Below are 24575 nucleotides of genomic sequence, written 5' to 3' on the forward strand. Positions count from 1 at the left end.
TGCCAGTGCTAGAGAAAGTACGCAGTCCCAAAGCTTCTGCTTGCTGCCTCACACTTAGACTTAGACGTTAATGTACGTAAAATTGCAAAATACTTTGTTGGTTAGAGCCTGACATCTATAGGACATGAAACGTGGAGTCTTGCAGCGAGTACGTGCACAGGCGAGCGGGGAAGGCCTAGACAGGCAGGCGGGAGCACTATCGCACTATCGCACTGTGTTTTTAAAAATTGTTGTGTATTTTTAAAACTGCTCTTGTATTTCCGCGGACTTACCCGCCTTCTCCTCCTCATTTACCATCAATTCCTCGTGCAGCCGATTTGACGTTGCTACGGGGACTGGGAGGGCAGCCGCTATCTTGGGAGTAGACCAGGGTTGCCGCTGTAGTTGTTCTGCAACTATTTCGCCTGACTGCATATAATGTGTCCCCCACCCCGGCCGTGCAGCGGGCGCCGCAGCGGGCGCGCCGATGGCATGCCGAAGGCGCACCAAAGGCAATCCTGTCTGCGCCCGTCCGCGCCGGGTCTGGCCCAGGGTTAAGTCCCTCTGTCCTTTTAACAACATATTCCGCCAACAGTCTGTTGAACCCTCGCAGTTCAGCTAGTTGCCTGTCCCCTGTTATCATGGGGTATTTGAGTCAATTAGGTATCTTATCCTCCTCTGCCAGCACTTTGCCATCTTTACCCCAGCAATGTCAGCAATCTCTGCAACCAAAGCCCACTCCCGCCAAAACTCAGCACTTGAATATCTTTTACCTTAATACGAGGTCATTAGCCAAACAACAAATGGACATCTTCCTCCTCCTTACTTGCCATAAACCAGATATCCTCTTCCTTACGGAAACTTGGCTTAACATCAATTCTTCCCCTGACATCTTGGCTGCCCTACCGGACAATTATTACATTCTTCAGGTAGATCGAGCTGCAGGGAAAGTAGGGGGCGGAGTCGCTGCCATTATTAATAAAGACATTGTCTTCTCTAAAATGACATCTCTCGATCTTGCTGCAGTTGACAACTTGGTCATCAAGCTTGACTCCCGTTCTGGACCACTCTTATGCATATTATTATACAGACCCCCACAAAACATGCCATCCTTATATACCAACATACTGCTTATTGGAGATTTTAATTACTGGCTTAACAGTAAGTGTGGTGGCCCTGCAGCTGAAGAACTCATTGAGCTTCTCGCTGGGCTTAACTTTTGGCCTCATATTAACACTGCGACTCATGTTAAAGGACACATTTTGGACCAGATTTGGAGCACCAATATTGACATATCCCCACCTATTATCTCTCTGTGTATCTGGCCGGATCATTTCTTGATCCAGTTTAGCATTCTCATTTCTGAGCCCAAAATTAATGCTATTACTAAACATTGACTGATCAGGAACTGGGGTACCTTGGACACTCCAGCTTTTATGGAAAGTTTAAATAACTCTCAACCGGTCCCAAACATCGACCTTAATTCAGCCGCGTCTGATGTCTTCGACTGGCTCAATGCTGCCAGTGACATTCACGCTCCTTTAAAAGAATGCAAAACTATTCGCCATTCTAATGCCCATAAATGGTTTCCATCTGATCTGAGAGAAAAAAGCATATTGTCCGGCAAAAGGAGCGAGCATGGAGGAGAACCTATAACACTCTTGATAGGACAGTTATCTGGCCGCACGTGCTGACTATATGAAAACTATTCTGTCAGCCAAAACCAAGTTCTTTTGTAACCTAATTGAACAGTCAAATAATAATCCCAAGGAGATTTTCTCCATTGTCAAAAAACTCTCGAATCCCAGTAGATCTAAGTCCACGCCTGTTGCCAATCAAGATTTCTGTAATACTCTGAATCAATACTTTCTGGACAAAATTGCCACAATTAAATCCAGCATTCCTGTCACTACCCTTGCTCTGTCTGTCCCCGCTCACAACTCTAACACCCTATCTCTGGACCATTTTCCCCCTCTGGACGTCCCAGCTTTAATATCCTTACTGAATAGGGTAAAATCAGGCTCTCCTTGTGACTGCTGTCCCCCATATATAATAAAGATGGTATTTGCCGCTTTTCCAACTCCGGCGTTAAGACTTATCAATACCTCCTTGCTCCAAGGGACAGCACCCAAATCCTTTAAGGATGCAGTCTTGTTGCCCCTTTTAAAAAAGCCGGGAGTGGATCCCAATACTCTCTCGAATTACAGGCCTATATCTTTGCTCCCATACCTGGCCAAGGTACAGAAGCTCATGTTACCTCCCATCTTTCAAATTTTATTTAACAGTCTGACGTTTTACACTCTTCTCAGGCCGGCTTCCGTCCAGCCCACTCGACCGAGTCAGTTATCGTAGCGGTCCTTGACTCTCTGCTTCTTAATGCAGATTTGGGAGTCCCTCAGGCGCTGGTCTTGCTTGATTTTTCGGCCGCGTTTGACACAGTCGACCACAACATTCTTCTCGACCGTGTCAGATCCGCGGGCATCTGCGGCCTGGCCCATTATTGGATTAGATCCTTTCTCAGCGACCGTACTCAGGCGGCCGGCTTACCCCCTTTTTCCTCTCACAAACTCCATACCACCTGTGGAGTCCCCCAGGGTTCTTCACTGTCACCTATGTTGTTTAACATCTATATGCTTCCTCTGCTTCAGTCTCTTCAATCCTTTAAAGATACCACTTTTAATTACGCAGATGATCTGCAACTCACCTTTACAATTGATAATTCCCCTGACTCAATTCACCAATTTCAGAACACCATGCTCCACATTTGCCAGTGGATGGATGAGAACCAACTCATATAAATCCGGGCAAGACAAAACTGGTTTTGTTTGGCAATAGTCAATTGTTCTGGGGCCTTCACTATTGGCCATCTAAATTGGGCTCCCCTCCTGTTCCGTCTAAATCAGTCAAAAGCTTAGGGGTGCTCAATGACAGTGAGCTCTCTTTAAAACCACAGGTCAACTCAGTTGTGTCCACCTGCTTTTTCCAATTGCGGAAAATAGAAAAGATCAGTCAGATGCTCACTCGATCAGCTCTGACCCAGGTAGTACGGGCACTAGTGTTGTCTCATTTAGACTATGCCAATGCCATCTATCTTGGCCTCCCCGTCACACGTCTATAGATGGCACAATATCAGGTGGCTCGACTTATACACCGCCTCCCCCGATGGCAGTCAGCCAGACCTCTTTTGAGGCAACTCCACTGGCTCCCGATTCAACACCGTGTCACCTTTAAATTGGCCTGTATAATTTTCAAATCCCTACACGCTCGCAGTCCTAAGTTTACTCAGAAACTTGTTCCTCGTTATAAGCTCTCACGTAAGGGAGGCCGCAGGTTCGCTACTCTCGCTCCCAAGTTGTGGAACTCCCTCCCTTTGGAAATTCGTTCCTGCATTGCTCTCCTTCCATTCAGGAAGCTTTTAAAGACATTGCTGTTTACCCAGGCTATGGCCTAATGTTTTATGGTCTCCATAGTAGAGTTAGTGTCCTGTTGGTTAGCGCCATGAAACCCTTGGGTGTGCGAGCGCTTTATAAAACTTTGATAAGATAAGATAAGATAAGATAAGGCGAGCGCTGCTTAAGCTGGGAGTGCGGCACATTGATGCGCAGAGCAGTGTGAGCACACGAAGCCTAGAAAAATCAGGCGCGCCAGGGGATTAGAGCATGAGGCATTCAGGGAGCGCATTAGGCCCCGTTTGGTAAATTACTTGTATATGCAGACAACAAGCATTGGCTAAGCCAGCAGATCCCCACATATAGCCCTAGGTGGGAAAAAGGCACATTGGCGGCAAGGGCAGAGCAGGGCGACAAGGGGAACGCAGGGTAAAGGTGGGTACTAGTGAGTATTAACGGCACCGGGAAGGCATGTGACTAATATGTGTGGTATGGGCAACAACATATGCAGGACGGAGAGGGGCCTTTCGTGGGGGATTGCATGATCAGGTTAAGCGGACCACAATGGCGTAGTAAGTATGGTCAGTGCCCGGTCAAATGCATGGGGAGGGTGTGCATGAGTCAGGGGGGAGCGTCAGGTTCCAGGACAAAGGAGGCAGGAGGGAGAAGAGTATGAAGACTAGTGCGTTTCTGTTTTCATTAAGTGCAGAATGTCTCCTAGACGGGCCCGAAAGGGCAAGGATGCTCCGGCCACTAAGGACGACTTTCACACGCTGGCAGAGCTGTTGGAGGTCACTAAAGAAATAGGCATTGACTGGGCTTTAAAGACATTGACGCAAGGGGCCGGAACAAGCACACAAGAGGAGGCAACGCGGGCCAAGCGGGTGCGGCGTACACCAGAGAGGTTTAAAGACGCACAACCAGAGAAGCGCAACAGAGCGGGGGACTCTCAGGCCACTACCTCAGGTGAGGCAGGGGTGATAGACAAAACAGTCCTGGTGACTGACACGGCGCAATCGATAAACGTGCCCTCCATGGGCCTGGCTGGTGGACCCATTACAATGACCACTGTTTCACAGACGGGGGGCTGCCAGTTACAACGGGTGCAGTGCCCCCAAAGCATATTGCTCCACAAGCTGCTCCACCGGTGGTCGCACATCAAGGCAGTGGTGTAGCACAAGTGTGGGTTTAGTCAGGAGGTGTGGCTCAATCTCCAGTGGTGGTGGCGGCAACGTCGCAAGCGCAAGCACATAGTAATAGCGCAGCAGGTTCAGTGGTCCCTGCAATGGCATCTCCCATGGCCGTGGGGTCAACAGTCCCGGGGCAGCCAGCACTAGGATACAGCACACTAATCTATGGGTCGACGTCCATGGCATTATCTCCCTCGGCGGGGATCATGTGGCACGTGCCAAAGGAGATCAAAGAAAAAATATTCAGGGGAGAGTATGTGGATGTGTTTGACCTCATAAACGCCGGGGTATTCCCAGGGAAAACCAGGGCTGGAAAGGAAGGGTAGTTCAAACAGAAAAGGGTATGGGTAGATTGGTCTATCAAGAACTGGATTACAGGGTTCGCGATCTATGCGGCTATTATGGTAGAGAGGTACCCCACAGTGGTAGCCCAGTTAATCAGTTACATGTCTATGATTCATGGAGCGGCGTCTGAATTCCCAGGCACAGGGTGTCTCCAGTACGACAACAAATTAAGGCAAATGAAGGTAGTTCCTACGGAGGTAGCGTGGGACCAGCGCAAGATTAACATGGCACTCTGTATTTTACTCAACAATACCTGTGAACAAGACTAGTCAGCCCTTTCGGGGGGGACAGGGGATCTAGAGATAAAAAACTGGCCTGCTGGCAGTTCAACAAGAACGAGTGCAACGGGGCACAGCATGTACGTTTAAGCATTGCCGTTCCTTCTGTGGCGTCCTTGGACACCCAGTAATTAGATGCTTCAAGAAGTTGGGGAGGACAAAAGAGCAGCCTGCCCACACCCAATCCCAAGCCAAGGGACGCCCCGCCCAAGCACCCTAGGTGCTTACCAACGCCCATCCAGCTTCATGTCCTGACATACCTCCTCAGTAAATATGACAAGCTACAAGAGGCTCAGTTCTTACATAATAGCTTTCATTTTGGCTTTTGCATTCCATCCTCAGCTACCCCATCCACGGCTCCACCACGCAACCAACGCTCAGTGCTCCAAAAACTAGAAGTAGCTAGGCAGAAAATTGCGAAGGAAGTTTCGTCAAGGAGGGTGGTGGGCCCCTTCCAACATTTGCAGAGGCCCGACCTTGTATGCTCACTATTGGGGTTGGTACCTAAAAAAGAGAAAAGGAAATTCAGTTTGATTCACAACTTGTCAAGCCCACCAGGGTTGTCATTCAATGACAAACTTGACCCAGAGCTGTGCACGGTGCGTCACACCACCTTTGATATGGAAATCCGGAAGCTACAGGCTCTAGGGGAAGTAGTGTCCGCCACCTGCCAGTACACCATAACTCAGAACATGGGAGCTACAAGGGATTTAGTTCATTCACTGAGTAAAATGAATTCTATGGCATAAGTCAAAAATGGCATAAGTAAAAAAAAAGGTTAGTTCTAGAGAATCTAACTAGTTAATATTCAGAGAATATCAGTTAAATTAATACAAAAGACAATCAATGTTGACAGGAAAACAAGAACACACGGGCAAGTGAACAGGTCTGAAAAGTTTTTATATAAAGAGTTAATCAAAATGATTTCATGGGGAATCAGAAACAAAAAATAAATTGGGCACAGTGAAGTTATGGACAGATGTATGCATAAGTCAGCAAATCAATACATAACAATACATCAACTCCTTTCTTTAGGGAAGGGTAACCAAGTTAATCGATGAACAAAGGTGTACTCTTGAAGCAAGATTAAAGGCTTTCGGAGATGATGATATGGTCGACGTTTCGGTCTCCAATGCTGTAGTCTATGAGACCATCATCAGGACTAGTATTATTGCACAATGGTTGCCCCCTAAACAAAAACAATGCAATATAATTACTAAATTGCCATGACAGAGATTAAAAATTCCTATATCGGCAAACAATAATCCTACAAGCTAAACAAAGCACTGTGTGATTCACATAGAATTAGTGTGAATTAAAACTAATCATTTGAGTCATGCATATAAAATGGGTATATATATTAACACATAACAAAATTAAAGACATTCTAACTCTTTCGTTGGAGTTCATACGTCAAATCAAAATCAATATTTTAATAACATGGCAGAGTAACAACACATATTTATGGCCAATGTATTTACAGCAAACAACTGTGTATAACACATTATAGCTATTCATCGCATTGGAGCGTTCAAATGGCACTGCGATAAGTACCACATTAAACCATAACCCCAGTGTTCACTGCACCATTGAGTTCCATTAACTTGCCGGCTGGTCACGCCATATAACACTGTGATTTAAGTCTTTTTTGTGTCATTAGCCTGTGACACTTGTATAAAATCCCTACCACATATCCCTCACTCCCTACCACATATTAGGATTTTAAATAACTGTCCGGTCGTGGATGTGATCCCAGAAGACTGTACCTCAAGTCTGTGTCGCCCTTGTACATCAACGCATTGTCCGTCAGGACTCAAGGTGTGCTATTTAACTCACATCCACGACCCATTTCATCATCGTCGACCATATCATCATCTCCTAAAGCCTTTAATCTTGCTTCAAGAGTACACCTTTGTTCATCGATTAACTTGGTTACCCTTCCCTAAAGAAAGGAGTTGATGTATTGTTATGTATTGATTTGCTGACTTATGCATACATCTGTCCATAACTTCACTGTGCCCAATTTTTTATTTTTTGTTTCTGATTCCCCATGAAATAATTTTGATTAACTCTTTATATAAAAACTTTTCAGACCTGTTCACTTGCCTGTGTGTTCTTGTTTTCCTGTCAACATTGATTGTCTTTTGTATTAATTTAACTGATATTCTCTGAATATTAACTAGTCAGATTCTCTAGAACTAACCTTTTTTTTACTTATGCCATTGAATTCATTTTACTCAGTGAATGAACTAAATCCCTTGTAGCTCCCATGTTCTGAATTACTCATTGCCCATACCTACAAGGGTATATTGGGTTACCCATTATCTATTCACAGTACACCATAACGACACCAAGTTCCTGGGGTTCACCTTTGAAGGGGAGTATTTCATTGACCTCTGTATGCAATTGGGTGTTCGTTCGTGTGCCCGGTGTTTGAAACATTCAGCAGGTTTTTAGAATGGGCAGTGCAGCAATTTTAATGTCAGTGACATCTGTCGAGGTGGTGCATTACTTGGATGATTTCTTGTTTATGGAACCACAGGGCTCCCTTGCGTGCAGGAAGGCCCTTCCGGGCTTCCAGCATCTGGCAAAAGCACTGGGCGTGCCTTTGGCCGCGGAGAAAACAGAAGGGCCAACTACTCGGTTAACCTTCCTAAACATTGAAATAGACACCAGGGAGGGAGTATGCAGACTTCCCCAAGAGAAGGTACCATCATTCGGCACAGCCATTGAGTCTTGTTTGTTAGCACGGAAGGTGAGGCTTCACCAATTACAGGTGCTAGTGGGGCAGCTGAGCTTTGCACTACGGGACATCCCTTTGGGCAGGGCCTTTTCTAGGAGTATAGCAAGGGCGATGTCTGGCTTGTGCGCCAAGCATCATCACACCAGGCTCTTGGCGGACGTAAGAAACGACTTGGCCATTTGGAAGAGATTTCTAGAAGAATTCAATGGGACGGTGGTCTGGCAACAGCCGAGTCTCCCCAAGGCTGAGTTGGAATTGTACACAGATGCAGCGGGCAGTGTGGGCTTTGGGGCTGTCTTGGGGTCCAGGTGGAGTATGCAGCACTGGCCCGAGGAGTGGGCGTTGTCAGGCCTCACCCGCAATATTACCTTCCTAAAATTGTTCCCAATTATTGAGGCGTTTGCATTTGTGGGGCGACATTCTGGCAAACAGACATATTGTGTTTTGGTCAGATAGCATGTCTGTAGTGATGGCGATTAACAATCAGAGGGCGAAATGCACCTGGGTCCTGCGCCTATTGAAAGAGCTAGTCTTGTGATGCCTGCAGCGTACACTTTACTGCCAGAGATGTGCCAGGGGTGGACAACACAGTCGCTGACGCCTTGTCTCATTTTAAGTTGGCAGAGTTTTGCACCCGATGGCCGCAAGCAGACAGACAGATGAAGAACTTCCCAGAGGGATTATGGGAGCTTGGTGCCCCACAGTCCCTGAGTTGATAACGGCGTCTTTGGCCCCCAAGACCAAGAGTATGTATGAGAGGTCATGGCAATCATACCTGACTAGCTTAAGGGGGGCAGGGTCAGTAGAGAGGTTCTCTCACCACAAAGTGTCCTGGAGTTCATAGTTCACCAGAAAGGGGGCGGAAGATCACCAGCAATGGTGAGGAGACAACTGTTGGTAATAGCATTTTATGCAGGTTTAGGTGGAGCGGCAGATCCCACAAAAGACCCATGCGTGAGAAGAGCTATGAAGGGTTGGGAGCGCTTGGCACCAGGAGTGAAGGACAGTAGGAGACCCATAGATGCGAGCAGGCTAACGAGTATCTTGAAAATATGGCCCAGAATCTGCTTAACACCTTACAAGATGCAGTTACTCAGATTGGCATACTCATTAACGTTTTTTGGGGCATTTAGGATCTCGGAATTGTTACCAGCGTCAAAGTCAGACATGGAAGGGGGCATACGCTGTGAGGACGTAATCCTGACCAGGGAGTCCCTTCAGGTCAGGGTGCGGTGATCTAAAACAGACCCGTTGGGTAAGGGAACCTGGGTCCAGTTAGGGTCAATTGTGGGGGCTATCTGTTGCTCGGTAAGCTTGGGCAACAATTTTTTCCAGATTAGACCAAAGGGGGATGACAGCAGGGTATTATTGCACGCCGATGGCATTCCTCCCACCAGATTTCAGTTCACTAGGACATTGAAGCGGGCTCTGGAAAGTCTAGGGGTGGACACAACGCATTTCACATCTCATTCATTCCCCATCGGCGCAGCCACGATGGCGGCTTCCCTAGCCCTCCTTGAGGAAACCATTAAGAGGGTGGGTCGTTGTAAGTCAACGTGCTTTGAGCGTTATGTACGCCCCCAGTTAGCATGAGTAGTTTGTCAGGCTTCTCCACTTGTCCCGTTGATTGTTTCTATTTTTAAATTTGTTCTAGGTGTACCGTCCCAGAGGGCCCAGATAGGCTGGTGGGGCCACTCTTTTATTCGCAGATCAGGGCGCTTCTTCAAGAATTCGCGCAAGGAAAGAGTACAGCTTGCAAAGGGAATCGAGCACCATTGGGTGGGTGTAGGCAGACCGCGATTAGCGGAGGTGCCTACCGATCTGCGGGTCGCCATGGGCAAGGGAGTGCCGATTCCCAATATACTGGTGATCCATTCAGGAGGCAACGATATGATCCCAGTGGGAAGGAGGGGTGTAAGGGAGGCCCTTTTTTCCGTTCTGTCTGGGGTTAAGAACATGTTGCCCAACACAAAAATACTTTGGTCCAAGGTGATACAGCGTCAAGTATAGGCGAAGGGAGCACCCCCGAAGGCAGTTAATAGGTCAGTAAAGAGACTGAATCAGTCAGTGGCCGAAATGTTAAAGAAATCCAGCATTCGTACCATCAGGCACAAGTTAATACAAGCATCAAGGGCAGAGCTGTATGCGTCGGATGGGGTACACTTGTCCAATGCAGCTTCTGAGTTGTTTATACAGACTGTCTTGGGAGCCCTTGCTGAGGAAGTAGAATGCGCAGGGGGGGAGGTCGAGTCCGCCAGTGAGCGCCTCGCCCTGTGGCGGGGTCCTGGGCAAGAGAAATGACAGGGACTCCATTTGTCAGTGGCTGCTTGGCCCCAGAACAGAGCTTGCAGTCTATCGGAGTTCCGGGCTGGCGGGAGAGGGGGCTGAACACCTGGTGGCCCTGGACTCTCTGGCTCTACCCAGGAAGCCGGTGCTTGTCATAAGCAGTAGCAGAAATGATCTGCCTGCTGCTCTGTTGGTCGGAGGCGGTCAGCATAAGGAGAGCAGGGTATATTGGTTGTGGCCTGCTGGCACAGCCTGAAGGTAAATCAAGAGGACCTGTGGAGAGACAATTGTAAATACAATGGAATTGTATAACCTGGATATCTTATTTGCGTGCTGTGGTGTTTTTAAATAAAGCAAGAATAAAAGATGGTCACCAAATTAATAGAAGAGAGGCCAATGGAGTAATTGGCCGTACCTGTAAGTTAATAAAGTTACACTGTGAAGACCAAATACTGCATTAGTCTTACCTTGTTTGTTTATATTCAACAGAGCTTCTCTAGTGTTCAATTGGTGTTCAATTGGCTGGAAAAAGGGCCAGGGTTTCTGGCACTCTGTGCTGTCCGACCGAGGACTGAAGCAGACAGGCTAGCCTTTGGCACAATTTCAGTTCCCCCACTGTGTGCCCACTGCGTGCGTACGCTCTCACCTGAGTTAAGTAGCCCCCCGTAAGAGGGGACTTGTCTAAAGCACCAGAGTAAAGCGCAGACTAGGAACTTGTGGCACAGTTAAAAAGGACTTTTAAATGGGGTCCAGCAACTCCTGCAGCTCTCACAAGCTCCCTTGTGAGAGGTTGCATACTGGTAACAGAAATCAACAGAAAGAAGCATTGTGAATTAAAATCAATAAATAAATAAAATCGGGTGCAAAACATTGAAACATTGGAAACTTCTTTCTAATGTAAAAAATGAAGGACAAATTCAATAAATATCATAACGCCAAAAGGACAAAAGTTTAATAAGGGGAACCAAAAATACAATGTTTTAAAGAATTTGAGTGAAGTAGCACCAAAATGTGCAAAGCGCCAAAGGCAGTTGATGGCTGCAGTAGATGGGGCCTAGACACAATATGAGGTGAACTGTGATGGGGCAAGTTTCAGATACACCAAGTTGGGGCCTGAAAGTATGGAAATTCCAAAAAGTGTCTAAGTCCTAATATGAAAAGAGACATTTTTCTGAGAAAAAAACTCTTTCCCAATTGGGAAAAACCTGGAAGTTAACCTAGCCTTCAGGCCCTCATGGGGAAAACCTAGAGACTGTCAGGATGTCAGGCAGAGGGAAACAGCAAAGTCCAGTACCAGTCCAGCTGTAAATGGTCAGCTGGGATTAAGTATACTCTCCATATTTGTTTATGCTTCTAGAGCCACATAGGGGTTTGGCCTTTTGATCCTTGGAGATCTTTCTGTAAATGGATTTCTAGTGAAAGGGGGCCAAATCTCTTGAAATCCTTGCGACAAGTTATAGATGCCAAGTGCAGCAGGCTTAGTCTGCCTGGTATCCTTTCTCAAGTCCAGCAGTGTTATGTTGTAGGTGCCTTGTGGTACTGCATTTATGCTTGACACCAGTTAGTGGGTAGGGTGACACTTGGATGTTCCATAACCAATGGGGTAAAACTTCCTAGGGCAACTCTACCCACGTTGTCACTAGTTCTTGTTTGACTTACTTTAAACAGCCCGAAAGTGCTATGTGCCAGGGCAGTTGTAAGATGGCCAATGTCTTCGGCTACACTAAACCTGTGAATTGGTGTGTACACGTGTGAGTGTCATAAGGAAATCACAATTGTCTTCCCTCACCTAACATGAAGTTCCAGTTTGAAGTATACCCTATACCGGAGCCTTAAGTCTGGTAGGACAAACACTGAGTTTTGCAGCAAACAGACGAAAGATACACAACAATTGGTCTGGCATCCTGCTCACTGACATGAAGTGTGTCAAAGAGTTACATGTACCTTGACTTTTATATGATAACAGAGTGTTTCTCTCCGTAGGTTTCCTATGGAGAGATGTGATCAACATATTGTCTGCGTTCAAGATGTTTAAACATCATATAAAAGTCAACATCCGCGAGCATTGAGGGACGGCCTGCCATTCGGCCAATTTTTGAGAATTCGCCGGAATTGGGCTCGACGAGAGGACTATATGAAAGAATCAGAAGTTTTGAAAAATAAACTAATACTAAGAGGATATCCTAACAGATTAGTACGTAGATCACTCAAACGGGCATGGTATTGCCCACGAGAGGAATTACTGATCACTAGACCAAAGAAAGAGATGAACAAAATTGTTTGTGTTACAACGTTCGGTGTCAATACTAACATAATTCGTAAAACAATTATAAAAAATTGAAAAATAATCCAAAGTATTGACTCCGAAATGGATGTACCGTTGTTCGCATACAAAAGGGCAAAAAACCTAAAAGATCATTTAGTGAGGTCATCCACTGAAAAAACATCTCAGAAGATTAGTAGCCTTGAAACAGCTTGGAATCTTCCCCCCCTCCTTGGTCACCATCCGTGTGGCAACTGTGTGATCTGCCCACTAACTTGCAAAACCACCAGTTTCAAACATGGCAATTGTGATCACAAACTAGATTTCTTTTCGAATTGCAATACACGGAATGTCGTGTATTGCATATGGTGTCCATGCGGGCTACCCTACATTGGCCAAACTCAACAATTGATAAAAGCCAGAATAGGGCAACATTGTAGCCGCATAAGAAAATCTGTCCTAACGGCGCCTCTTGTTGCACATTTCCAAGAATTCAAACACACTGCGGATGAAATGCGATGGCAAGTCGTAGATATTGCAACATTACCCGAGAGAGGTGGCGATATCACTCAGATTTTACAGCGCCGTGAATGCCATTGGATAGATAAAATCAATTCAATTAATGAAGGTTTGAATTCTGCTGATGAATGGAGGGGTTTTGTCTCTACATTGACTTAATCTTTGCATGTTTTCAGAATCTTGATTTTTCTTACTTAGAACTGTAATGTCAGTAACTACATATTACCTCAGTCATAGAGATCTAAGAGATGATATATATGTGTGTGTTAATGATATCATAATGAGTGTTGAGCATTGCCAGCACAGATTGTTCAGTGAGTATGGTTTGATGTAGCAGTCAACTGTATATTGTCCCCATGTTAATACAATATTATCTATATATTCATTTGGAAATGTATAAACTATGATGAAGTAAGTGATGATGAAATGAGTTTACAAAATTATGCTTATCAAACGTAGTTTATAACACAAGAACAGTATACACAAATGCTTAAAATATTCAATAGTGAATGCCATTGCCTTCGTCAAACCTTGCCTTTTAATTCCTTCAATTATTTTGTAAGTGACGCACCTATCCTTTGTATATTAATACATTTCCACTTAGACCCCGGCGTAAATAATGAGACTTTACTTTTCCCCGCAAAACATAAACAGTGCACCATAGTCCTTCCTCTATACCTAACATCGCGTAACGCCGCGCGTGTTAAAACGCAGTGACGTCACCCGCGAGCCACCAAACTATTCCCGGAAGGCAGCGATCGAGCGAGGGGTAAAGGCGCCCAGGTAGGCACTGTAACTCGATATTATTTTTAAGCCCATTATCTTTGGGCTACAGCCAGCCCATGTTAAATATGGACACCATTTGATATATTTACAGAGATCGTCTGGCTAATTTGCGCAGTGGCGGCATCGTCCGTTTTCAAATAAATCGAATCACGGAAGCTAGTGCTAGTGGACATCGCGCTCAGGTAGGCATCACAGAGTGATGATTATTTTGCTCCCATAAACGCATGGCCACTGCCAGCTCACAAGATATTGAGACATTGTGTGTTACATTCACAGAACCTTGAGTGATTTTGCTAAGTGGCGTCATCGTCCGTCCTAAGACAGAGATACTACAACTACCAAAGTGTCTATGACAGTGGTAAGTTGGTCATTCTGTGCCGCTCCATACACATAATCTTGATGTTTTTACGCACGTAGCTAATCCTATGCTTTTTGCTTGTCTGCCTCTCGACAGCGCCCGGCTGGGTTCACTGTAAGTACATTTATTTTACTTCTACACGCATGGGTTACATATCCATTAGCCCATTCTAAGGTAAATCACTTCACCTTTCCAACATTTACAAATATTCAAGGTGACTACATATAATTACAATTCCACAATATATATTATGTTTTCTAGACGTCCCTCACTCCCTGTCCTGATGAGACCCTCACTCTAAGGGTCGAAACGCCGTCAACGTACTGGAGACGAATGAGACTCATACAGTGCTTATGATTGTGTAGCAACTGTTCTACGACTGATTTAAATAATTTCTTGGAGTCATGTCTCTTTGTTGTAAATAGTCACAACTGTAACCTGTATAGCTCACCTAAATGTACACACGTTGTTTCTTTGGTTACTTCACAAATCACCCGATAAAGTAACACTTTAAAATATGTCTCTTGCCTGCCACTGCAGCAAGCTGTGCAGTTATAAACTGTCATTTCAACCTGGCAAAATAAACCTTTTGCCAGGCCTAAACCTTAAGGTAGGGCTTCAAGTGCAGGGTGCTTTGTATTTAAAGCATGCGTGTTCAGTATGCCCTGGAAGTGACTAACTCCAAAATTTATTTTTCACCACTGTAAGGTACAACTCTCCAACAGACGTGCATTGGGTTGCCTTATTACATTTAATAAGTGCTAATCTTTGATTGGGAGCGGATAGAAATGTTATGTTTAGACTCAAATTAATTGTAATTGAGAATCCTCTTTAATGGTAAAATCATATTTTAAGTCACAATTCTGGAATTGATTTTAGGAAGTTGGGATTTTCTTATCCTAAACATTTGGTTGCTGCTGCCAGTGTCCTGGGTCACATCATTGTGAATGGCCCTGCTGTTGGTGTTTGTTTATTCCTCCCAGACAGTGAGACAAAGGAGGATGGCTGGGGAGCAGAGCTCTTCCCTTCCCCAACATTCACTTCTAAGGGCTTGCCTCCAGCACACACAAAATAACCCGACATCAGCCTTTTGTTACACCAGAATTCTTGGAGCCTTTGCAGGGTAAAGAAGGGACTCTACACAACCAGATGTAAGGGTTGAATAGGGACTCCCCTTGGTTCGAGGATGGCATGAGGTATAAATATTGGAACCTCAGAACACTTCTGGACCTGGGTACACCATAAAAGAAGGACTACCTTGAGCCCCAGAGGACTGCCCTGCTACTTGAGGGCAGCCTTGCCCTCCAGAGGACTGCCCTGCTGCTGCCAGAGGAGTGCCTTTTTGATTGAGGAATGCCTTGATCCCCATAGGGCTGCTCTGCTCCTTGAGGACAACCCTGATATCTAAGGAGGAAGACTGGACCTGTTCACTTCATTTCCTGCTAACCTGAGTGACTCCAAGTGTTAATTAGCTGACCTCCTGTCAGGGCTTCAGGGATACAACAAGCTTCAAAGGCCTCCCTGCAACTGTCTAGCTGACCTGCTGCAACTGGACCTGTCTAAGCACCGCTGGCTGCCCCTAGAGTGAATCCCTGATCCCTAAGGTGTACTTTCCCAAGTCCTGGAACCTTGGCTGGCATCAGTCCTGAAGTTTTGGACTCTTCATTAATGGGCCAGTTTGTGGTAGGATAGGCCTTCTGTGATGACCACCAGCAGAAAGCGCCAGTGAACATGGCTCTTTGCACTTCAGCAATCGCCAGCGACAACCGGCAATGCGAGATCTGCACTTCAGGCTAACAGCCCACACCGCATGCCCTGCTGTTTGTGCTACAGCGAAGATGATCTACAACACGCTTCATAATTCTCACAGCCTCATCCAACATGAATAGAAGTCTTTGCACCAGACTTTGAGACTGTAACTTTTTCAGCTGGACTAACCTGGTACCTGTTTCCAGTCTGCATTACATCATGGTTGGCCTGAATGTGTGAATTTCCTCCAGTCTAGCACAACCATATGACTTCAAGTGGTGTTTTGTGTTTTAGGCACAATACTTTTGAACTTTGAAATTCAATATCTCTAGTTCTACTGATTACATTTTTGTCATTCTTGTATCATTTTGTTTATTTAAATGTACCGTACTTTTTCAAAATTGGCTTGGGATTTTATTGTTTTGTGTTTTCACTGTATTACTGTTTGTGTGCTGCATTTATACCATATTGTGCCTGCAAGTTGTCTTACAGCTTTGTGTCAAGTTAGGGTTAGGCACAGAATATTTTTATCACTTTTGTGGTTCACCCTGACAAGATTTGTGTTTTTGGGCCGAGGTGGGGCTTCTATCCCCCCAACCAATAACCAATTCTTAGAGTAATTACATTTTTTTCTAGCATGTTCCATTACCGAGATAGCAGTATTAGTATTTTAATATGTACTCTGATTTTCTATTTAGGACTACTTGGCTTGCCACAGTCAAAATAGGTTTTAAGGCCTTGCCACTCTAGGGCCATGGCAATATAAATTTTCTATAGATCACACATTTAAATATCATGTACCCTACCTTGAGGTCTGCAAGGATTATATAAGGGTGACTTAGTTGTTTTTTAAAGGAAGTTTTTTTTTCTCAATAAAGGGTTATTGCTACAATAGTGGATCACACAGTAAGTGCTGCAATTCGGTGCTTAGTTTGTAAAAGTAAGTGCAGATGCCCAAAGCTCCTGCTCAGAAGTCTACAGCTGGTGCAATTAAATGTCAGTGTCTTTAACTCACTATCAGACACCCTGTCCCCTTTATATGACTCTTGCATGGTTCTTGCTTTTTGCTTTCTACCTATGTGATGTTTTTTTAGTCTTTCTCAGTTTTTCCGACTTGTGTGTTTTTCCTTCTATTAAGCTTGAGAAATGTCTGGTGTGGAACAATAAATGCTGGTCCCCAAAAATAAGTGCAGGTTTCCCTCACCGGCACCACCAATTCAAAATAAGAACTGTTACGGACCAAAGGTAACATTCAAATTTACAGGCCAATGGTGCAGTTTTTATACCTTATACGCCTTAGAGGAGAGTTAAATATGCCATTCAGTGATTAGTCAAATTCTACGATTTAAGGAACAAAGCACACTGTGCACTGGACAGCAGTGCTCCAATGTGCAGAGTCTGAAATCAGCATAAAATTCAGAAACAAAGGGGTAGTTACCACATTAAGCAGTATTTTCTCCCAGGATTTCTGCCTCTGAAAGTCTTCCCCCTACAAAGTCAGCAAAACCCATTTACCCATGGCAAAGAGTTGTTAAAATAATTATAATATTTTTGTAGTAATGACAAGACACATTTATTGTGGAGAAATGAATTTATTCCTAACACAAGATAAGTGGTGCTCATATCCTTAGAATATTTCTACCACAAATTAGATCAACAGCATGTGCTAGGGAAAGGAGAAGCATGTGCACGCCAATAAGAGGAAAAAAGGGGAAGGGATGGGGTAAGAGATATTGGAAGAAAACACATAGGAGTATTTACCATTAACACTACAATTCGATCAGGGGCTTTTATGACGAGAGGAACAGAGTTGTTTCCTCGACTAAAGCCAGTGTATTAGTCTTTAGAGAATTTACAAAACTGTATAGTTAACAAGCTCATGCCTGAAATTCTGAACTTTCCAAAAATACAAACAAAATATTTTATATTGACAAATATCTTTGCCTTTGCATCACAGAGGGTAAGCTCTATGAATAGATCAAAATACAGAAAATGAACTCTTTTTGGTTGCTATGTTAAGAATGTCGATTGCCAGATCTAACCTCCTCTCGGGCATTTTGACCCACGGAAGTGGGGCATTAACAAATTTCCAAAAAGCTGAGGAATCACGGCTTTCACAAGTTAACAACAGTGTCTGCCAAGCTTCTGCTTTCGAAAAATGTTCCTACTCTTTATGGCAAGGCGGTACCGAGATCTGGCCTGACGTATCTCAGATGGTGACTTTAGAGTAGATTGTAAGGCTTTCTTCAAAATTTTTAAAGCTCTCGTGCAATCTTTATCAAACCATCCTTTTGGTGTAATAGGACCTGGCTTGAACTGACGGGTAAATAACTTTTTTTAACTTTCTTGTATTTTTAAAAAAGCTTTAAGGATTTTTTGGGGGTGTTCAGTCGGGGACAGACAAATGTGCACCTCGTCCCACCTCAACTGCAAGAGGTTCTTAAGGAGGCTAGCGGGGTCAAGTTTTTCCAATTTTAGGGTATAGCCATTAGTCGCCCCTATTGTGATTGGTTGCTCATAGCTTATGGGGTGAGAATGATGGCGAGTAATAGAAGATGGTAGGAGGATGGAAAGGGCTAAGGGATAATGGTTACCATATATCTGGTCAAGTGTATCCCAAGAGGATATCAGGGAAGCATGCATTTTAGAGAAGAGTACAAAATCAATGGTAGAATTTGAACCTCTTCCATGAAAAGAAGGTTTGAAGGGTCTCGGTGGGGAACATAAATCATTTGCAAAAGCTAAATTAAAATGTGCTAAAAAGTTATTTAATACCTCCCCTGTTTTTGAGTGCATAAAATGATTAGGGGTATCGACAATTTCATTTTCAGGGGTGGAAAAAAACTCACATAATCCCCTTGAGGCATATTGACAGGTATAACAATTAAAATCGCCCATAAAGGCAGTAACCCATTCACCCCCGCACTGCTCTTTAATAGAAACAACGCCATGGGACAATTCATTTAATGCTTTCTCCAATCCCTGTAATGGCATGTTGTTATAGAAGTTAATTATTAATAGGTTCAGTGATATACCCATTTGAATGACAATTATTTGATAAGACTCCCTGAGGAGATGTTTCCGAACCCTCAAGCCCCCAACTACATTGACATATATACACAGCCCCCCCCTATTTCTTTCTTGCTTACTCTCTAATGCTGGTGAGTGGAAGGTCTGAAAGCCCAGAAGATGTACCGGGGATTGCACCCACGTCTCCTGAAAGCATAACACTGAGAAAGGGCTAACCACATCAATCCAAGTAGGTAAAGCTATTTTAGTGGAAATACCAGCCACATTCCAGCTAAGGATCTGAATTTCGGGAAATGTGGCTTGATTCTCAGGATGGTTATAGGATCTCACTGTAATATTTATCTGATTTACACCAGGTAATACGGTTATGGAGTCTGAAAAGGCTACCCGGCTTTCTGACCCTTTATCATCTAGCTTAGTGCACAGAACGGCATTGCTTAAAGGTGCTTCATTAAAAGTTGTACCAGATACATTCCCCTTCTCATGGCTATCTGCCTCAGGAGAGGAGAGTCATTCAATGTCATCCAAGCCAGAGAGAGGTAGGTATTGGTTATAACAAGGAATGTTCCACTGAGGTGTCATAGGTGGTGGTCAGTGACCATATCCAGCAAAGTCATGTGGAAAAGGAGGAGGATATGTATTTTCCCCTAAAAGGGTAGGGGTTATATGAAGGTCTTTGATGCTGGAGGAAGGGGTAGTTATCGTAGCGCTGTTTGGGGCGATACTTTTTACGGGCCATCAAGGCTTCAGGATAGAAGTAACTCAAAACTTTGGGTGTAATCGACCCTCTGTTGTAGTCTGAGAACCAGTCCCTAATATGTGGGATAACCCTAGAGTCTTTAAAAGTAATAATTACAATATCGCCCTCAATGTCCTTTGGACGCACTCCAACCCAGTTTGTTCTTCGCACAGTGATGATATCACCATTTATGTGAGGTGGCAATGGCCTGTTTTTACTTAGCCAATAGATGACTTTGTTCTTTAGGCTAGTGTGATTCTCAAGGGATCCTGATGATAAGGGCAAGACCCCTGTAAGGATGATGACATTATTAGAAGCAGCTGGGGGTAAATCCACATTTCTTTCACGTGGGGCTCTTGTTGATTTGAATCCATCCTTGTTCGGCTCGGGAAGGGTCTTTTTATTTCCCATTCTAGCTGATTCCATAAGTGAGTTTATTTGAGAGGACTGTGGCTGTGAGTTTTGGGGCATCTTCGTTGGGACGATGGGGACCTTTGTGTTTGCTGGTTTCGCTTTAGCAGAAGGGGTTTGTGCAGTAGGAATATTTACTGCGGGTGTTGTTTTAGCCTTATTTGATATTTTATCTACCTCCTTTATGATAGTTGGTTTTGCTGCCTCCTTTCTTATTGGGGTTTTTAATTTAGGGCCTTCGATGAATGTATCCAATTGGGCACCTATGCTCTTAACTCTCTCCACTATTGGTAGCAGTAAAGCCTTCAGGAGGTGTTCCATCGCGTCAACAAAGTCTTTCAAAGATGGTGGAACAAGGGAAGGGTTTATGTTTGCAGAAGTGGTCATGACCCCTTCTGCAATTTCAAGTAATTCTTTTCTAAGGGAGTCTTTGGAAGGCAATAGGTTACGGGCGGGACTAGCTGTTTTTCCCGTGCCTCTTTTCCTTCGTTTTTTGGGAGGTGAACGGATAACTTCCTGTTTCTTTTTAGGAGGGTTGTTTACAGTTAATGGTTTAGGATGCACAGGTGGAAGAGTGCGTATTTGCACTTGCTGATCAACGCCCAGGCCTATTTGTGACCCGGTAAGACTTTGACTAGGGTGTTCAAGAGCCTTTGGAGTAGTGGGGGTATTAAGATCAATAAGATCAATAATTAAATTGCTAGGGGGAGGTAGATCTAACTGAGCAGCAACGGATGTCGACAAAGTGGCATTTTTTGGGGACGAGCTAACTTGAAATATTAAAGGAATACTCTCAGTGTTGAACAGATCAGCGTCGATATTTTCCATAGAGGCGTTATCTATATGTGAAGCATTGGTATCCTTGGAAATGGAGGCAATTGCAGTAGTTTTTAATAGCTCGATGGAGAGACGATGAGCAGCACGCCGCTCAGCCAGTGCAATGTCTCTATCAACGTCTGTAATTGCTCTGGAAAAGAATTTATCTAGTGGACCCAAAAAGGATACTCCTACCCTAGATGGAAGGTCATCGACTACGGGGGTAGACATTTCTGGTGATAGTAAGTGGTATACGGAAAAATTCTATGCAAAAAAGGAACAGGAAAGTGTACGTTAGAGAGTATGCCAAGCCAAGCCTTGTTTGGCCTTGGAGGGCCGTAGAGGGCCCGCCCTTTGCCCGGGCTTAGCCCCGGGCGTCCCGCGACGCTGAGGGCTCAAAGATTTATCTGCCCCTCCTGGCGCTTTGCTCGCGTCAGGGCAACGCGCCGCCGCAAAGGCTGCCGGGATATGTAGTTCCCCGAGCGGCGGCGCAGTTGGTGGCGGTAGGATCCGGTGCTGGTACTGTGAGTAGGTCTGGCTGCTCTCTCCCACTGTCGGACGCTGAAGGTTAATTTTCCTGTGTTGTGGTTATCCCCCCGCTCCACCGAGGGCTCAAAGATTTATCTGCCCCTCCTGGCGCTTTGCTCGCATTAGGGCAACGCGCCGCCGCAAAGGCTGCCGGGATATGTAGTTCCCGGAGCGGCGGCGCGGTTGGTGGCGGTAGGACCCGGTGCTGGTACTGTGAGTAGGTCTGGCTGCTCTCTCCCACTGTCGGACGCTGAAGGTTAATTTTCCTGTGTTGTGGTTATCCCCCCGCTCCACCGAGGGCTCAAAGATTTATCTGCCCCTCCTGGCGCTTTGCTCGCGTCAGGGCAACGCGCCGCCGCAAAGGTTGCCGGGATATGTAGTTCCCGGAGCGGCGGCACGGTTGGTTGCGGTAGGACCTGGTGCTGGTACTGTGAGAAGGTCTGGCTGCTCTCTCCCACTGTCGGACGCTGAAGGTTAATTTTCCTGTGTTGTGGTTATCCCCCCGCTCCACCGAGGGCTCAAAGATTTATCTGCCCCTCCTGGCGCTTTGCTCGCGTCAGGGCAACGCGCCGCCGCAAAGGCTGCCGGGATATGTAGTTCCCGGAGCGGCGGCGCGATTGGTGGCGGTAGGACCCGGTGCTGGTACTGTGAGTAGGTCTGGCTGCTCTCTCCCACTGTCGGACGCTGAAGGTTAATTTTCCTGTGTTGTGGTTATCCCCCCGCTCCACCGAGGGCTCAAAGATTTATCTGCCCCTCCTGGCGCTTTGCTCGCGTCAGGGCAACGCGCCGCCGCAAAGGCTGCCGGGATATGTCATTCCCGGAGCGGCGGCGCGGTTGGTGGCGGTAGGACCCGGTGCTGGTACTGTGAGAAGGTCTGGCTGCTCTCTCCCACTGTCGGACGCTGAAGGTTAATTTTCCTGTGTTGTGGTTATCCCCCCGCTCCACCGAGGGCTCAAAGATTTATCTGCCCCTCCTGGCGCTTTGCTCGCGTCAGGGCAACGCGCCGCCGCAAAGGCTGCCGGGATATGTAGTTCCAGGAGCGGCGGCGCGGTTGGTGGCGGTAGGACCCGGTGCTGGTACTGTGAGTAAGTCTGGCTGCTCTCTCCCACTGTCGGACGCTGAAGGTTAATTTTCCTGTGTTGTGGTTATCCTCCCGCTCCACAGAGGGCTCAAAGATTTATCTGCCCCTCATGGCGCTTTGCTCGCGTCAGGGCAACGCGCCGCCGCAAAGGCTGCCGGGATATGTAGTTCCCGGAGCGGCGGCGCGGTTGGTGGCGGTAGGACCCGGTGCTGGTACTGTGAGTAGGTCTGGCTGCTCTCTCCCACTGTCGGATGCTGAAGGTTAATTTTCCTGTGTTGTGGTTATCCCCCCGCTCCACCGAGGGCTCAAAGATTTATCTGCCCTTCCTGGCGCTTTGCTCGCGTCAGGGCAACGCGCCGCCGCAAAGGCTGCCGGGATATGTAGTTCCCGGAGCGGCGGCGCGGTTGGTGGCAGTAGGACCCGGTGCTGGTACTGTGAGTAGGTCTGGCTGCTCTCTCCCACTGTCGGACGCTGAAGGTTAATTTTCCTGTGTTGTGGTTATCCAATAGGGGTTGAAAAAGAGCACTGTATGGCATAGGAGATGAATTACCAAAGCAGTGATGTATTCCAGGAAAAAGAAGAATCTTTACAGCTCTTGGGGGAAAAATCTCTTCCCTAGGTAAATGTTTAAACATTCATAGATAGAGGACTCGAAATGATATCATGGTGGTGAGGAGTCAGTAAAGGCATGGAACGAAACTGGCAAAGTACCATGCAAAGGCCTTCAGTGGTGAGATACCAGAAAATTCAAGAGGTTTTGTTCAGAGTAACATATCTCTGCCCATTGAGCTTGCCCATGATCTGTGCATATTGAGAGAGAGCAGAAGGGCCTGAGCTGAAAAAAAGGGACTCAGGAAAAACAGAGTGGGAGGTGCAGAGAGCGGATCTGCCGGCGATCATCAGACGTGCAAGTGTAGTGAGAAGAGTGGGAGAGGTGAGGGGTTCTCTGGGATCCAAAATATGGATTGTCATAACCCGAGATATCGGGTGGTTACTAGTAAAAGAAGAAAGTAACCAGTGTTCGAATCTCATGACTCTGCAAAGAAAGAAAGAAAATGTACATAATGCTAGGTAGGTGGAGCAGGGCTCTCAGCACCTTCAAGTACAATACCTTTAAACTAAAAGATTGCACAATGCACTGAGTTATTAACATTTAATATTCTAAAGCCACCCTGCTCAGTATTTCTCACAGATAACCCACAGAGGTGGAATATCCTGACGTTAGAAATGTTAACAAAGCGAAATATTTAAGGACATCATCTTAATTTTCAATATTGACCATCACACAAACTTTGATGAACAGGAACCATTATCTCCAGGCCTCTTTAATTGTTTTGAGGGTTGACATAATTCTGAAAACTTTCCACTATTTAGTGGTTTCAGACTCTAGGAAGACAATTCAGGATGTCAGATCCAAGGATCATCTATTCCCAGCCAGTGTTCTTAAAAATGTTTTGAAAAATTGTCATCACTATTGCTTTTATTATTCTTCAGCATCATCAAACAGTTATTTCAGTGTTTTGCATCAGCCTGCAGCACAACTGTTCAGTGTTTGAGGTCCTATGCAATGTGAGTGACAGAAGTTTGCTGTTTTACTAAGTCAGAGTGGTGCACAGCAGGTAGTAAAGGAAGGAAAGGAATCCTCCTGTGCCACAAAAGATGCAACACACCAGCTCTCCAAGGTGGAGTAGTGAGCGACACAAGTGGTGTGGCAGACCACACAGGATGGGTGATTGAAACAAATAATAAAATCCTCACCCTGAGGCTCATAGTGTTTAATAAGCTTTAAGGACAAACTAATATACTACCATATTTTTGCTCAAACTACCACAGGAGAAGAGCATATGTTAGGCATACTGTATATGAAGCGGTGCATATTTGAATGATTTCATACCACCAGAGAAGAGATAGGTCAGCTTGTGAAGGAAAGCACAGTGAGTCACATCTATAGGAACAGCATATTTGGTGGACGTGGAGACAGAGTCCTGAGATTCAAAGGTATGATAAGGAGTGGGCAATGGAAACGGCCAGTCATGGGCATCACCAACTTATACTTTCCACAAGCACACATAAATGGTGCCTTCA

The 24575-nt window shown here is 45.5% G+C and overlaps 1 protein-coding gene across 1 annotated transcript in view; it reads right to left on the reverse strand.

Annotated features, from left to right (window-relative positions):
- LOC147678091 (hydroperoxide isomerase ALOXE3-like) overlaps positions 1-24575 on the reverse strand; it is a 239569-nt gene that overhangs the window by 52941 nt on the left and 162053 nt on the right. The window lies entirely within an intron of this gene.

The sequence above is a fragment of the Lissotriton vulgaris genome, chromosome 12 (genome assembly GCF_964263255.1).
Source record: "Lissotriton vulgaris chromosome 12, aLisVul1.2, whole genome shotgun sequence".
NCBI classification, from domain to species: domain Eukaryota; kingdom Metazoa; phylum Chordata; class Amphibia; order Caudata; family Salamandridae; genus Lissotriton; species Lissotriton vulgaris.